A 16918-nucleotide genomic window follows, 5' to 3' on the forward strand; every position below is an offset into this window, starting at 1 on the left:
TAAAAGTGAACCACTCTAAACTAAGAGCAGTCCCAAGTTTAAAAAGTCCCAATTCAGATCTCAGATGTTAAAGGAAAAGGTTCCCCTCACACATATGTACTGGTCGTTCCCAACTCTAGGGGGTGGTGCTCATCTCCATTTCAAAGTCGAAGAGCCAGCGCTGTCTGAAGACATGTCCATGGTCATATGGCCAGCATGACTAAATGCCAAAGGCACAAGGAACGCTGTTACCTTCCCACCAAAGGTGGTCCCTATTTTTCTACTTGCATTTTTTACCTGCTTTCGAAGTGCTAGGTTGGCAGAAACTGAGACAAGTAATGGGAGCTCACCCCGTTATGGAACACTAGGGATTCAAATCACTGAACTGCCGACCTTTCAATCAACAAGCTCAGCGTCTTAGCCACTAAGTCACCACATCCCTTCCTTCTCAGGCATTAGCACACCTTTATTTATTAAAGTCTTCTTTCTGGAAGCATGATTCAGTTGCAGCATTTTTTCCTCTTAGCATTTATCAGGAAGGTGAGGGAAATTACCATACAATGATCCTGAGTCACACCTAATACAAAAAAATGAATGTGAAGTTTTGCCTGGGGATTATAGAGATGGGCCCAGAGCAGGGTACTACAAATTAATCTATCACTGTTCCATGACACCCTTACATGTGTTCACTCATGAGTTAAATCTATCCAAAGTCCACATTAATCCATGTTTTTAGGGAAATGAAAATTTGCATTTAAATGCCTGTTTTTAAATCATTTTTATTTAAATCACATATTCTACACCTCTTTCTCTTAACTGCATCATATATTTTGATACAATTTTATAAACAAGGGGCTGTGTTGGAAAATACAGTTTTCCCATTTCAGTTTTGCTTACTGCTGCCCGGGTGGTGCAGAACAGATCGACTTGTATTGGAATTTGCAGTGGCAGAATACCTCAAACAGTCTGAATGTAGGCCAGCTCTTTTTCTTTTATTCCCTGATATGTCCTAGCATAATTGCCATTAAACATCCAGACTGTATTAGTAGGTCAAATGAATGGTGTCTCTTTCTTTCTGTTATTGTTTTTAACTCACAATTGTGCCCCAATCCAAATCTGCACCAGATTTTAGCATCTAAGAGCATGCATGCCATTGTCCACATCAGGGGTGGGTTCTACTTACCTTTACTACCAGTTTGAATCACACCTGTGTGCTCTTCTGCGCATGCGCAGATCTCCTATGATGTTATCCGGGTCAGTGGGCGTAGCCTCCCACCAGTTTTACTACTGGTTCTTGCGAACTGGTCCGAACCGGGGGCAACCGACCACTGGTCCACATGCTGTCCAGAGGAAATTGTATTTTTTAGCTGAGAGATTGTATCTGTCAGTATCTCTCATTTAGGATTAAAAATTCACCTAAATTCAACCTAAATCCCATCACTGAGAGGGGAAATGGTTGGTTCCAAAGTAGCAGTAGCAATAGCACTTAGACTTATATGCCACTTCACAGTGCTTTACAGCCCTCTCTAAGTGGTTTACAGTCAGCATACTGCCCACAACAATCTGGGTCCTCATTTTATCAATCTCAGAACGATGGAAGGCTGACTCAACCTTGAGCCGGTAAGAATCGAACTGCTGGCAGCTGGCAGTCAGCAGAAGTAGTCTGCAGTAATGCATTCTAACCTCTGCACCACCAAGGCTGCAAGGTAATTGGAAACAGCCTATTTACAACTCTAACACAAGCAATGATTACCACCACAGAATCTGGATCAGGGGTGAAATACTCTGGGTTCGGACCGGATCGCCCGATCCGGTAGCAATGGCAGCGGGTGGTTCGGAGAACCGGTAGCAAACATCCCTTTATCCCCCATGCCCAGCTGAGCCGCGCAATCATCAGAGGCTTTTTAAAAAAAATTTAAAAGCATTTTTTCTACAACCTCTTTCACCCAAAAAATGTTTTTAAAAGTAAAAAAAAAAAGTCTCTGATGATCGCACGGCTCAGCTGGGATTGTCAGAGGCTTTTAAAAGCATTTTTTCTACAACCTCTTCAGCCAAAGAGGTTGTAGAAAAAATGCTTTTAAAAGAAAAAAAACCTCTCTGACAATCAGGCAACTCAGCTGGGATCGTCAGAGGCTTTTAAAAGAAAAAAAAGCCTCTGGCGATCAGGAAACTCAGCTGGGATCGTCAGAGGCTTTTAGAAGCATTTTTTTACAATCTCTTCAGCCAAAGAGGTTGTAGAAAAAATGGTTTTAAAAGTAAAAAAAAAAAAGTTGGCCACGCCCACCCAGTCACATTACCCCCCACCAAGCCACGCCCACAGAACCGATAGTAACAAATTTTACATTTCACCACTGATCTGGATAGGTCATTATGTCCTATAAATGTATGTATGTCTTCATAACAGACATGAGCATGCAGGTGAAGGAATTATCACATGTGGTATGCCTGTAATATGTGAAATACTGAGAGCAAATGAAAAGCTGAATATGATGTCTTCAATTCACTCAGGCAAATACTGTATACTGAAATTTAAAAACTTAGGTTATATGGGAAGAAAAGAGGATGTCCATTTCTGTAATAGCATACTGTATGTTCTACAAGGCCAATGGAAGGTCAAGATCATTCTGACTCTAGCTATACCATTTTTAAAAACTGTATCACATCACTTAATAGGTATCTTATGAACAGAAAAGGAAAAAGATAACAGTCAGAACAAGGAAATTGGGGGGCGGGGCAGAGGTGTTAAGACTAGTTCCGAAGAAAAAAAATATTTGCCTAAAATCTTAGAAAGTTACTCAGACTATATTAGATGAATAAGATTAATTCTAATTCGGTGTAAGATACCTTCCTGTATTCTTACCAAATATCCAAATAACATAATTTATTGACTTCGGAAATATTTTTGGGTCCTCAACAAGAAAAAGTATTTAAAACAACTAATATGGTTTAATAAGAAATTCAGCTACAACTATTTAACATATCTACATCTATAGAAATATAAGTTTTACTATCTTTTATGTATGAATCAGCCTTTTATGATCTGGAGATCACCTGATTTGTTGGGTTATGGATGACAATAGATTTGCTGGCTGGAAATTGAAGACGTTTTAGCCTATAAATCTGGAATGCACCAAATTGGGCATTGCTGATCTAGTGCCATTTATTACTGGTTTACTCAGCTTAGTATCTGGAAAATGAAGTCTGATTTCTCCATTAAACATAGAAGAGGTACCTGTGACTAATTAATATTTAGGACTCTAATTTCCATCCCACAACTAAGGGCAAAACTTATTACTAAATGCTTAAAGAAAAATGCTGACACTATTTCAGTTCCACTGTCATAAATGTGATACTGTAATAATCCTGCATAATTACAATAAACAGCATTAAAAAAACCAAGCATTTCAGAGTTGCAATTTTCCTTTCTGTGTCAGCAAAGTTTCTTTTTATAGAACTATGCGCCCCAGTGAATAGCAGTATATTAATCAAGGCCCTTTGCAAATGTACACCTGGTTTCCTTGAAGCAGCCGCTGTAGAAAATGAAAACAAAAATAAATAGAAACTAGAATAGGAAAAAAATTGTCAGCGCAGGAGAGAACACGGCAAATGATACAATAAAAGCTACAATTTTGTAATGCTTTTTTAAAAAAATTTAGTTGTATGAATATGCATGAGCCAGTATTCTTCACCTGTGACCAAAGTGCTCCCTGGGAAGAGAATGACAGCTAATTATAATTCATAAGACTGATAATTTCCCTATATCTAATTTCCAGATGTTAGTCTGACAGCCCAGACAGCCATAACAAAAAGGGTAAAAGAAAATTCATATGCACCTGCTCATAGCAAAGTATTATAGAGGTCAGAAGTGGGGGGTGGTGGGGGGAAGAGAGTTAATTTCAAGATTCTGACTTTTTCAATATGACTTTTGGCCTCCGTGGAATGTCAACGGCATATTCAGGGCATCTCTTCTGCATTTTGTGTGCCCCCATCTCACCACCCAATTTGCACACAAGCCCATACACTCACCCGTGGAAGAGAAAACAAAGATAATTAATGCCATTTTACCCAATGTATCAACAGTGTTAAATTCTAATGCTGAGTAAAGAGTCAAAGCAACTTAATCCAATGCTGAAATGATTGGATAATTTATAATTGTGAAAGCTGGGCATTGTTGCCCAAACAGGAAATAAATGCATCCTTTATAGAATGAGAAAAGAAAGGGAGAAAATAAGCACCTGGAGTAATTATTTTCAATCAGCTCTGCTTCCAAGGTCAGATGTTTCATATCCAGACATTATTTGATTCTCTGTTCCCTTTGGCAAGCATTTCACTGGTTCATCCATAAATAATTAAGAGTAACACAACTGCTGTATCAGCCTAACCTTTAGATGAAACCAAATGTCCATTGCCCTTCAATAGTCACTCTTCTTGAGTTCCAGCCACAAACATCTATTTTTTGCTGTGTGGCTTTTCTGGAAAAAAAAAATTCTGAGGCGGGGGTGTCCATCATATGTAGATTTCAACATATGAACCAGCTGAAGGAAGGAGAGAATCCATATTCTAGCCAATTGTTGTCATTATTATTACTGTCGTGATTATCAACATAAGAGCCATGGGGGCGTAGCGGTTAGAATGCAGTACTGCAGGCTACTTCTGCTGACTGCCGGCTGCCTGCAATTTGGCAGTTTGAATCTCACCAGGCTCAAGGCTGACTCAGCCTTCCATCCTTCCGAGGTCTGTAAAATGAGGACCCAGATTGTTGGGGGCAATATGCTGACTCTGTAAACTGCTTAGAGAGAGCTGTAAAGTACTGTGAAGCGGTATATAAGTTGAAGTGCTATTGCTATTATCTTTATCCCAGAAACCAGATATAGTTGAAGGGGAAATGTAAGATACTTTAGTTCTCAAACTTGGCAACTTTTAGATATGTGGACTTCAACTCCTAGAATTCTCCAGCCAGCAAGCTTTAATTCATTATTCATAAAGAGTAGAAGGAATGGCCTTGAAGGACAGGAGGAAGAGCAATGTTCAGATAAACCAGATGAGGCTTGAGTCCATTACAAGAAACTAATCTGAGAAAATGTCTCAAAAAATACCCCCCTACTTTACACAAAGATGAAAAGAGGAATGGGGAAAACAATTGCAAGAGTCTATTACTATAGCAGTTACAATAAAAGTAGTCCTGACCTATATGGCATTACTTTCTTAGTCTGGTCTACTTAGCTGGGGTGACACTGTCCTTGCCAAGGGAGAACAAAAGTTTCAATCTTTCGGAAGATGAATGACTCTTAATTATGTGGCAGAGTATATGGTTTGCTTGAGGAATCTCCTAAATTCAATCAACAAATTAAATTACCCTCTTGGCATAGTGGTTAGAATGCAGTATTGCAGGCTAACTCTGCCCAAAGCCAGGAGTTCAATCCTGACCAGCTCAAGGTGGACTCAGCCTTCCATCCTTCTGAGGACTCAGATTGTTGGGGGCAATGTGCTGACTCTGTAAACTGCTTACAGAGTGCTGAAAAGCACTATTGAAGCGGTATATAAGTCTAAGTACTATTGCTAACTAGCTACATTCAAGAGCAGACTATTTGCCTGATAACTCTGCAGATTTCCGGACTGAGTAGATCACAATGCTTTTGCATCTTTTCAACTTGGGATAAGACTCTCTAAAACATGGGTGTCAAACTCGTGGCATCACATTGCCATCATGTGATGTTTTGCAACATTTTTCCCATTCGCGGAGCTGGTGTGGGCGTGGCCTGCACATGATGCATCCGGCCCACAAGCCTCCAGTTTGACACACCAGCGTCTAAAAGAACTGCTTGCAATAAAAATAGCCCTTCTGAATTGGAGCTGATGTCTTTCTGGTCAATTTTCAGGGACGTTTGCAAGAAGGACAGCAGGAATTCCCTAGCAATTTACATTTAAGTCCGACTGTCCTGGATTTTAAATTAATGTGAACTTTGGTTTTTCATGAATGTGTGTAGTATCCTTCAAAATTATCTAAATTCATAGCCTGAATCAGTGGTGGGTTTCAAAAATTTTTACTACCAGTTCTGTGGGTGTGGCTTGGTGGGAGTGGCATGGGTTGGTGGGAGTGGCTTGGTAGGCGTGGCAGGGGAATGATATAAAATCTCCATTCCCACCCCACTTCCAGGGGAAGGATACTGTAAAATCTCCATTCCCTCCCCAATCCAGGGGAAGGTTACTGCAAAATCCCCATTTCCTCCCGATCAGCTGGGACTTGGGAGGCAGAGAATAGATGGGGGTGGGGTCAGTCAGAATTTTTACTACCGATTCTCTGAACTACTCAAAATTTCCGCTACCGGTTCTCCAGAACTGGTTAGAACCTGCTGAAACCCACCTCTGGCCTGCATCCTATCCAACTCCACGTGGAATAATGAAATAATTGTCTCCTGTTAACACAGTTCATTCAGCAGCCATAATGCCAGCATAGTTTCTGCCGCCCAGCCGGCACAGTTCCTAAAGAATACATATATTTCAGAAACATGACATTTTTATCATCATGAGGTCTGTTTGATTATAGAATTAAGAATACATTAATTTGTCAAAGTATCTCCTTCTAGATGCCCATAAGTAAATCACTCAATAAATAATGCTTTTGAAAAGTCAGAAATGTGTCCTGAAACTATTTGTATGTGTAAATTGATGGAAGAGGTAAGTAGAGCAGTGACTGTTCAGGTAAAATGACTTGCAAGTCAAAGAAACCCCGGTTTTGGTTAAACAGAATCAATGCTTTCTCTTGAATCCTCACTAGAACCTAAACAGCTTGCTTTGCCCCAGGTAAAATACATACATATTAGGTCTCCATATGTCACATTGGAGATGTTGGGGGCATATATTTTACACAATCATTACCATAACCAAGTTAGAAATGGTAATGTTTATATGACAACAGTTGAAGGGGCAATGCTACAGTATATGATAGTTTGATTTTTATACTGTATATTTTATATGTTTTGTCCTTGAAGATACCTCCAGATATTATAAATTTCAAATATTGTGGGACATACCAGTAGAGGTTTTTTTCCCTTTTAAACTCTTGGGTATTTTTATTAATTTTCATTCATATCCAGTCTATTTTAAAATATCCAAGGTTTAGAACATGAACATATTCAACTTTTGCAATTCAGATTCCAAAAGCACATCACTTAATTTGCCAAATAGCTGTGTATATTTTGGCATTGTTCACTCCATTAGGAGAACATAGTTTCTGCTTCTGGACATTTTGGCAATTAAATGAAAAACTACTATAAGAATCTGAGTGCCATTTTAAATAGCTCAGATTTAGACCCAGATTAAACAAAAATCCCTCCAAAAAAGGCTTGGTTATAAATATATAAATAAATAGATTGAAGTTTAAACTCGCCTTAAGTGAAATGAATTATATTTTACTAAAGGTCAAACTACATAGTACATATTTCTGATTTAACTTCTATGTAAGAGAAGTCCAGATGAATTATTGGAGAAAGATGAAGAAAATTAAACCCATTTCTTTCAGCCCCGATTTCAGAATTCTCTGTCCATGTGCAGCAATAACAAATGTTCAATTAGCATAAATGAACATGGAAGGATAATAAAGTGACAATTACATCACCTGCAACATTAGTCAACCAGTCATTGCAAGAAATGTGAAAAGAAAGGATCTGTAGATGAGGGCATGGAAAGTTATGTTACTGAATGATGTCCTATACTTGCAAACAACTCATCAATATCTCTGACACTTCAAGCATTATTCTCCAAATGGGAGATATCTAAAAAAAATGAAGCAGTTATAATTGATGATAATTGACACAAAAATAGCTTGACATTAACTCACCTGAGCTATGTATGGCAGTAACTTTCTAAAGAACAATAGCGGTTGTACTATTTTTTTAAAATTCATTTTAATTTTTATACACTTTGAAGTCTTTGTGACATACGCTTTATTTTTTTAAGTAGTTCCAACAGTCATTTTTTTCTTCTGCTTTTTGAGCCTTTATGTTTCCTTTTTGTTCTGGTTTTGTCCTATAAATATTTTTTTTCAGATTTGTAGCTCTTATGGTGCTTTTATTTTCCCCCACGAACATTTCCTGGAGGAAACATCTTATCTAGATCCGTTCCAGTCGGGTTTCAGGTCTGGGCACAGCACAGAAACGGCATTGGTCGCGTTGGTTGATGATCTCTGGAGGGCTCGGGACAGGGGTTGTTCCTCTGTTCTGGTCCTGTTAGACCTCTCAGCGGCTTTTGATACCATCGACCATGGTATCATGCTGCACCGGCTGGAAGAGTTGGGGGTGGGAGGCACCGTGTTGCGGTGGTTCTCCTCCTTTCTCTCCGACCGGTCGCAGTTTGTGTTGGCAGGGGGGCAGAGGTCGACCTCGAGGCCTCTCATTTGTGGAGTGCCGCAGGGATCGGTCCTCTCGCCCCTTCTGTTCAACATTTATGTGAAGCCGCTGGGTGAGATCATCCGTGGCTTTGGGGTGAGATACCACCAGTACGCTGATGACACCCAGCTGTACATCTCCACCCCAGGCCACCCCAACGATGCCCTTGAAGTGATGTCCCAGTGCCTGGAGGCTGTACGGGTCTGGATGGGGAGGAACAGGCTCAAGCTCAACCCTTCCAAGACTGAGTGGCTGTGGCTCCCGGCATCCCGATATAGTCAGTTGACTCCATCACTGACTATTGGGGGCGAGTCATTGGCCCCCACAGAGAGGGCTCGCAATCTGGGAGTCCTCCTGGATATGCAGCTGTCCTTGGAGGAACATCTGACGGCTGTAACCAGGGGGACCTTTTGTCAGGTTCGCCTGATTCGCCAGTTGCGGCCCTTTCTTGATCGGGATTCCCTGTGCACAGTCACTCATGCCCTCGTCACCTCTCGCCTTGACTACTGCAACGCTCTCTACATGGGGCTCCCCTTGAGGAGCACCCGGAGGCTCCAGCTGGTCCAGAACGCAGCAGCGCGGGTAGTGACGGGAGCAGCATGGCGCTCCCATGTAACACCGCTCCTGCGCGAGCTGCACTGGCTCCCAGTTGTCTTCCGGGTGCGCTTCAAGGTGTTGGTTATCACCTTTAAAGCGCTCCATGGCATAGGGCCTAGCTATCTGCGAGACCGCCTGCTGCTACCGACGACCTCCCAGCGACCCGTGCGCTCCCACAGAGAGGGCCTCCTCGGGGTGCCATCAGCCAAACAATGCAGGCTGGTGACCCCCAGGGGGAGGGCCTTCTCTGTGGGGGCACCTACCCTCTGGAATCAGCTCCCCCCAGAGATAAGGAGAATCCAAGACCTCAGTGCCTTCCGTCGCGCCCTTAAAACCCATTTATTTAAACAAGCCGGGCTGGCTTAAGATGAAATTTTTAACTGTTTTTAAATGTTTTAAACGTTTTTAATTGGTAAATGAGTTTTAATTGGGCCAAATTATATATCTTTTAATTGTTTTTAATATTTGTTCTGCATGTTTTTTAATCTGGCTGTACACCGCCCTGAGTCCTTAGGGAGAAGGGCGGTATAGAAATCCAATATAAAATAAAATAAATAAAATAAAATAAATTTAATAAAGGTATAATTACGCAACAAAAAATTATAGAGGAAAATTTTACAAAACCAACCATAGAACACTTTTAGTCAACCTTATTTTGATCTTGGGTACAAGTTGCTTTAAAACACTTTGAATGGGTCTTGATTAGATCAACTCACGAGGGCGCCTGGTCACAAACTGCTGTGTTTCTGTGGATGATTAAGCTTCCAGCAACAATGGTTCACACAAGATCAGCAAGCCCTTTGGCCAACTGTTAGCAATTCAATTATTGTTAGCACCAGTCTCCAAAAGTCATTTGGCAGCCTTGAAGAAAAACCATCCACAGATTTCATATTTTAAACACCTATGAAGAAACCCAGTCTCTAATGTCAAATCTTAAATGTCACACAAAAGCAGAATCTACTTATTTCATTGCCGAACAGATGGATCCGGTGGGAGCAAAGCACATCTTTGCAGATGGCTGACCCTTATTTACTGATTAAAGGCAGAACAAGAAGCAACAAAATTACTGTATTATAACACACGGATTAAATACACAGGAATCTCTTTCTCTGGAGAGGGGAGCTGAATACAGCTGGCTTTTCAACACAAAAATATTTTTTTAAAGTTGAATGTTTAACTTTGTTTAGTTAAAGGACGGATGAAATTGGATTCTTTATTCCATTAATTCTACAGTAGCAATAGCACTTAGACTTATATACTGCTTCATAGTGCCTTACAGCCCTCTCTAACCGGTTTACAGAGTCAGCTATTGCCCCCAACAATCTGGATTATTTTACCGACCTCAGAAGGATGGAAGGCTGAGTCAACCTTGAGCCTGGTGAGATTCGGTATGCCAAACTGCTAGCAGCCGGTGATCAGCAGAAGTAGCCTGCAGTACTGTACTCTGACCACTGCACCACCTTGGCTCTAGAGTTTAAGATAAAAATTAATCAGGATTTTAAAAAAGTGAGTCATATAAATATATGTCTACTTTAAGTTTCTGAATTGGAGCTGAAATTCCCCCAGGTTTTTTTAATGAGAATTAGTGACTATCAACTTCCAGGGAAGAAATGGTACACTTAAAACTGCTTTACAAAAAGCAGAGTCAATGACCGTGATGGAATGGAGAACCAGTAAGTAGACCAGATCTTTTTAATTTCTTTATGGAATAGAAAGGACTTGAGTACATCCACAAGTGCTCCAGAGGGTTGTTCCTTGTGAGGAGATTGCAAAACAGCGATATCTGGTGGGTTTAGAGCTCTGGGAAATGAAGGAATAGCTTTCTTACTGAAACCACAGGCAGTGCCTTTCAAAAGACTGGTTAACACACTGCTTTTTGTAATCCCTTTCAGAAATTATTTGCCAGTTGCTTCTCAAGTTTTAGGAACCTTTGGATACACAAGTTTTACAGCAACGGGAGAATTTCTTTCAGGAATATGGTAGCTAACCTAACAAACCGATAAACAATCTTAGACTAATATATAATGCATGTTTTTAATTCTTATATGTTCAGTAGAATGTTGAGCCTTTTGGCAGCCCTACAGCTCTAAAATGTTACTAATTAACATTGCAATTTTTTTAAAGAAATCCACAATGTATAGAGGAATGAAAGGACTCTCAGGGATAGCTACGGGGTGGGTTCTACTTACCTTTACTACCAGTTTGCAGCAGGGCCGCACACGCGTGCGCTCTTCTGCGCATGCACGGAAGCGTTTTGATTATGTCGGGTCGATGGGTGGGGCCTCCTGCTGGTTTTACTACCAATTCTATAGAACCAGTGCGAACCGGGGGCAACCCACCACTGGATAGTTATGAAATTACACATTTTCCATCTTTGCTATACATAGAAAAGTTTATGAAAATGAAAAAAAAAATTCAGTTCTAACATTTTACAAAAGCCGTAAATTTTACCCCTATTTAATTTTTAGATTTCATCTCTGCTTCTCTTCTTACATAGAAAAGTAATGAAATGCTTTCAAAGACTTACTTTGTTAACTTTAAAACAGGATTAGCAACCTTTTTCACTGAAGGATAAATAGTCACAGAAAACATTGATTTGAAGTCATACATACAGTATGCTTTAGGTAAGGGATGTCATACTCGCGTCATCACTGTGTCATCACGTGATGTATCATGACTTTTTTCCCCTTTGCTGAACCAGGCATGGACATGGTCAGCGCATGACACATCTGGCCCATAGGCCATGAGTTTGACACCCCTGCTTTAGGTCCTCAAGATGGACCTAATCAAGCAGGGATTGAGGCAGAACCTTCTTTGTTTGCTATCAAATTTAGTCATCAGTCATCTGACTATCCAAGTGATTCTGGATGGTTTACAAATACAATTTTGGCCAATTGTATATTCTTTATCTTTCTGGATTACCTTTCTCCATCCCAGTTTGTGCCCTTTTGCCATATGTTCAACAGCATGTGTATGAGGCAGAGATGGGTTTCAGTAGGTTCTGACCAGTTCTGGAGAACCAGTAGCAGAAATTTTGAGTAGTTCGGAGAACCGGTAGTAAAAATTCTGACTGGCCCTGCCCCCATCTATTCTCTGCTTTCCAAGTCCCAGCTGATTGGGAGGAAATGGGGATTTTGCAGTAACCTTCCCCTGGATTGGGGAGGGAATGGAGATTTTATAGTATCCTTCCCCTGGAGTGAGGTGGGAATGGAGATTTTACAGTATCCTTCCCCTGCCACACCCACCAAGCCACGCCCACCAAGCCACACCCACAGAACCAGTAGTAAAAAAATTTAAACCCACCATGGGTATGAGGACTGAGAAACATGGAGACTTTGAAATTTGATGGAAGGGTGCATGAAATTACACAAAAAATGCCTATCTTGTTTTAAAATCTAAACATATTTTGATATCCCTAAAAACTTAGATACACCGAAAATATTTACGCAACATTTAGCAACAGTGGTCCATGGTGTAAAGCAAGAATTTTCAAACTGTTCCATTGCAAAAGATTTGCCGTAAAGTACATGAAACTAGAATGCCTCCAGACTTGTGGGACTACTTACATGACTATTTGGATGCAGACCAATATCAATTAATTTGGCCCTTAAAGGTAAAACAATGTTCCTAGCATCTCAGGCAAATTCTTATTTGGTTTATTAGAATGAATCAACATCTTACCAAAAATTTTATAATAAACTTTTAAATTTGTTAAAAATAGTCTGAGATGGTTAGAAAGAGAAAATATTTTGTTCTTTTTTTCTTAAATAATTTTTATTGAGTATTTTACATTTTAAAACCAAACACACAATAGCAAAAGAAGTCAAGAGACAAAAAAAAAAAAAAAACTACATACACTTACATCAAACATTAAAATACAATACTAATAACAGATATTTGATATTAACATACTGGATATCAATGTAAATAATGATCCTGCTAACAAAACAGTTAATTCTGAATATTTAAAAATAAAGAGAAGGAGCGGGAGGATAAAAGCTAAGAGTAAAGACAAAAGTCGATGCAGAAAGTTGTACAATTGTATATTTCTGTTGTTAATATTTTGTTATCATATAGCATGTTATATTAACATATAAATATTGTGTACTCCAAAGAATACAAACCTCTGGTAAAACTATCTTTAGTTATGAAAATATAGAACCAGTGCTTTATTGACAAAATAGTGAAAGTTTATTACGAAAAAACAAACCTTGAAAGGTAGTTTGCATTTGTGCCTGAAACAAGGATAAATATAGTTCCAAAAATAATAATGTTGGAGTGTAAATCAATATTTCATTCATACTATGAGATTGCCACCAGGAGGCTCAGGGGCTAAGACACTGAGCTTGTCGATCAGAAAGGTCAGCAGTTCCAGCGGTTCAAATCCCTAGTACAGGTCTCCTGCGTGAGCAGGGGGTTGGACTAGATGACCTCCAAAGTCCCTTCCAACTCTGTAACTATTAGACCTTACTGTGGCCCTGTTGAGGGAGAAGGAATCCCTTGTATCTTGATTCTCTTGATTCTCACAGTTGCCTTTCCATTCATAAATTCCACCCCCAAATAAGGAAGACAATTAGAAGCTGATATCTTGAGGCACTTGTTAGAGGTGAAGGAAACTGAACCAGCATTGCCTGGAAGTTTTGGAAAATTGATGGTTACATCACCTGTCAGGCTATAAACTCAACATTATAGATAACCAAGTGAGTGATGCTTACTGGAATGATAATTAATTGCTCAGCCTTTGGGGCTGCTGGAGGTAGTTGCTAATTTTGCCAATCTCTAGTAGTACATCCAGGGCAATGCAGGACAGACATTCTGGTGGAGCCAATGTGGAGTTTAAATAAACAACTCATAGCAATCATCAGCAGGGAAGTGAGTGGGGAGAAACGGTTGAGTCATTGCAGAAAGTCATCTGGGCAATGTAGCGAGATCAAATGGCTCTCAAGAATTATTTGTCTGGAACAGTGTTCTTCCTTGATTAGAGCCTAGGGACAAAAATAAATGAAGGGGGGCAAAATTCTGAGGATGGCAAGAAACTCCAAAATCTAGTATTTCAACCAATAGATACACTTTTTATTGTACTTAACAGCCATTTAAGTTGATTTGAAAATATATAGGATTCTTGTCTCTTCTATGGCCAAATGATACAAAAATTATTTTCATATTTTGGGAAGTTTCCTATAACTTTCAATAATCAAAAGCTATTTTGATTGACACTGGGATAAAATAACAACTCTAAAAACAAAAAAAAATCCCTATCATATAATATCAATTAAAGCAGGAAAAGCAGCATTTCACTTAACTTCCTTCCCAAAGTTTTTATTTATCAAGAAATGTATTTTTCTCCTCCTTTTGTAATGGAAAAACTAGCTTTAATCAGATTCCTTTTCATTATCTTCACTGGATATTTCAGTTATATTAGCCATGTGATTAATCATTTTATCATGTAATGATAAAGTGGTTATAATGTCATCCATGTGATGAATTTTTAGAAAATCACTCATTATGTGACTTACTGTGTTTCTCCAAAAATAAGTCTTATATTTTTTTTCAACCCTGAAATAAGCACTTGGCCTTATTGCCATGCGCTCAAAAGCCCGACTGGGCTTATTATCAGGGGATGTCTTATTTTGGGGGAAACAGGGTACTTTAGAATAATGTGGTTTATATAGTAATAAATGATGTTATTAATTCTGCTATTTTCATAGGTAGAATGAAGACAATGCAACATAAGCATTTCTCTTTAATCTACTGGTTTATCCTCCTATAAGGTGAGAGTAGAATATTCTTGAAACCATACCTAGAGGCTATCACACCTACATCGAACCACAAATAATCCCAGGTGAATTTGGATATCATCCCCTTCCATCTTGCTGAATCATAAATTTGACTGAATTTCTGAAGCGGGTCGGAATGGTCAAGGAAGGGAGTTGGATTTCTTGTGGTTACAGAATGATTCAAGCCTATTCCATGCCTGAGTCCTCCTTCCTGCCTGGCTGGGCATTTCCCAACATTTTCTGAGCTTGCCCACATCATCATTTGTATGGACCAAAATAAAAACAGTTAACCTGAGTTTAACCAATTTACTGTAAATTGCATTGCAGTAATCCAGACAAGAGATTATTAAAGCATGAGTGGCCATAGGTAGGGCCAGGAATAAGTGCAATTGGCACATGAGATTTGCACAAAAATCTTTCTGGCCACAGTTGCCATATGCTCCACAAGCAGGAGTTGTGAGTATCCCAAATTGTGCATCAGTTTGGGGGAGTACAACTCCAATCAGAAATAAGGGTAGAAAATCCTTCTGGGATGTGAATCCAGAGCCACTCAGCCCTGCAAAGTTGAATCTGAATCTGTGCCTCCCTATCCAAACCCTTACAGGCACTATGACATGACTTAGGAGTTGAAATATGTAGCTGAGTATCATCAATGTACTGGTGATGCCCTGACCATGTGTTGATTTCACCCAGAAATCTCATATAGTCTCACCAGAAGTTGAACTGCAGGAGCTGGAGCATCAAGTCCTGAAATACCACACAGACTAGGGGTTTAGACTGTTCTCCTTGTAGACAAGTGTTTCTCAAACTCAGCAATTTTAAGATGTGTGGATTTCAACTCTCAGAATTCTCCAATCAGCCATGGGGAATTAAAGTTCACATTTCTTTAAATTGCTGAAGTTGAGAAACACTGCCGTAGATACTGACTGAAATTACTCACAAACAGAAAACCAAAATTACCTCCCATAGTAGGTCTGAAGAACGTCATGTTTGATAGCATTGAAAACCATTGAGTGATCAAGGAGAACCAAAACACGTGTATAAACCCTGTCCCAACTTCACCATAAACAAGCACAACCAATGTCATCTAATTCTCTCTGTCTGAAAAGGGTAGAGATCATCTGCTTCATCCAAGGCCATCTAAAGCTGCAACCCAACCATCTTCTCAACAAGGAAATCTGGAGATCAGAATAAAAATTGTGGAGAACGGTTGCGTCCATTGATTGATTGATTTGTATTGATTAAATTAAGTTTGAAATATTGTTGAGTCTGAGTTCATGTACCGATCCAGATTTAGATGAAAACAATTTAAATTAAATAACATTAAAACAAACTTCAATGCCATCCTTCTTCACCCTACTTTTGTATCTTGCTTCTTTTTTCTAACTATGAATGCAAATTCAAACTTACCCATTCAGTGCAGAGGGGTTGGGGATACAGTGTATGTAAACATTATGATGCACTTGCAACTATCAAAACTAAAATATTAATTAGCTTTTCTTTTCTTCAAAGGAGCACCAAATCTAAGTTCAAACAACAAATAGGAACACTATCCACTAGAGCTTTTAAAGCATGCAAGGGAATCTTTTGAAATTTTACATTCAACATGGCTTTGTAAAGCTATTAAAATAGAGGGGGGCAGTTATTCCCAATAGTTTCCAAGCCCTTTTTTAAAAAATACTAATATAATAAAAGATGTTTACCCAACTGCATAATAGCTGTTCCCTTCTGGTACATGCTTCTAGTGCATGCTTCAAAGCACTTCAACGCTGGAAAAAAATCTATCTCCAAGTTTAGAAAAGTCCATCTGGACAATTGATGTGAATTCTCCATCAATTTTTTGCTACATTTCAGTCTCTTAGAATCAGCAGAGTTCACATAATTTTCAACTTGGGGTCCAGAGTTGAGAAATCACTCAAGAATATTTTTCAACTCCCATCATGTCTAAGGTCTTTGTCCAATTATAGGCTATGCAAAAAGCCTATTCAGTCATTCAGCTAAATGCATTGGAGTTAAAAGTGTATGGGCCTTCCTTTAAAAAGTTCCCATCTCTCCTTAAAAAAAATCAAAACAGGGTTTTTAAGCTTCTTGTCACCCAGCATTTCTATCTTCTGATTTTCAGTAGCAGAATGTATTTCAAGGCTTTTCAGACCAATGAAATCCTCTTTGGAGTTTAAA

Source organism: Pantherophis guttatus, chromosome 5 (assembly GCF_059756535.1).
Source record: "Pantherophis guttatus breed Tessera chromosome 5, ASM5975653v1, whole genome shotgun sequence".
NCBI classification, from domain to species: domain Eukaryota; kingdom Metazoa; phylum Chordata; class Lepidosauria; order Squamata; family Colubridae; genus Pantherophis; species Pantherophis guttatus.